A 1,166-nucleotide genomic window follows, 5' to 3' on the forward strand; every position below is an offset into this window, starting at 1 on the left:
CTCCTCCTGGAGAGATCTTAGCACTGAAAACAAGGCAAAGGTCACAGGTGTAGCTCTTGTGGTGAGGCTTGGTCTGGTTCAGGGTGCTTGGTGACTGCATCTCCTTAACATAACGAAAGGGGAAAAAAATTTTGGAAAAACAGTTAAATGCTTCCAAACCCACCGTTGAGTTCCTCAGGGCAATTGGCCTGGTGACAGGCAGGGCCAACTGGCCATTTCAACACATTTTTATAGTAGACTAGAGTGAGCTAGAAAAACCCTATATTTAGAAGGTATTTTGGACACAATACCGCGCACTCTTCCTTTCCAACCTGGGCCCAGCAGATGTCTCCCGCAAAGAAGGGTGGCGAGAAGAAGAAGGGCCGTTCTGCCACCAACGAGTTGGTGACCAGAGAATACACCATCACATCCTCAAGCGCATCTGTGGAGCTGGCGTCGAGAAGCGTGCCCCTTGGGCACTCAAAGAGATCCGGAAATTTGCCATGAAGGAGATGGGAGCTCCAGATGTGTGAATTGACACCAGGCTCAACAAAGCTGTCTGGCCAAAGGAATAAGGAATGTCCCTTACCGCATCCGTGTGCGGTTGTCCAGAAAACGCAATGAGGATGAAGATTCACAAGACAAACTCTATACGTTGGTTACCTGTGTACCTGTCACCACTTTCAAAAATCTACAGACAATGTGGATGAGAACTAACGGCTGATTGTGAAATAAAGTTATAAAACTGCAAAAAAAAAGGTATTTTTGTATTGATTGAATATATATATAAATACATATGCATATTTAATTCCTTCCTTAAATCATCATGGAAAATTAATTTCAAACATATATAAATGTAGAGAGAATAGTATAATGAGACCACCTGTAGAGTCAATAATCATCAAACTCATGGCTGAGCATGTTTCATCTAAACCCCTACTTTCCCCCTTCCTACACTATTTTGAAGCAAATACTAGAAATCATAATTTCTTACATAAATATTTTAGTATATATCTCTAAAAGACAAGACTTCCTTTCTGAAAATATAAAACACCTAAAACAAAATCAAGAATAATTCCTTCTATCATCAAATATCTAATCACAGATCAACTTTGTCTTTGTTCCATATGTCATGCCTTTTTTAGGTTTGTTTGTTTAAATTGGGATCCAAATAAGATTCCCATATT

General features: G+C 39.9%; 1 pseudogene; it reads left to right on the forward strand.

Annotated features, from left to right (window-relative positions):
- Positions 1-201: 201 nt before the first annotated feature.
- Positions 202-703, forward strand: LOC124247256 (60S ribosomal protein L31-like; annotated as a pseudogene).
- The last annotated feature ends 463 nt before the right edge of the window (positions 704-1,166 follow it).

The sequence above is a fragment of the Equus quagga genome, chromosome 11, assembly GCF_021613505.1.
Source record: "Equus quagga isolate Etosha38 chromosome 11, UCLA_HA_Equagga_1.0, whole genome shotgun sequence".
Taxonomy (NCBI): domain Eukaryota; kingdom Metazoa; phylum Chordata; class Mammalia; order Perissodactyla; family Equidae; genus Equus; species Equus quagga.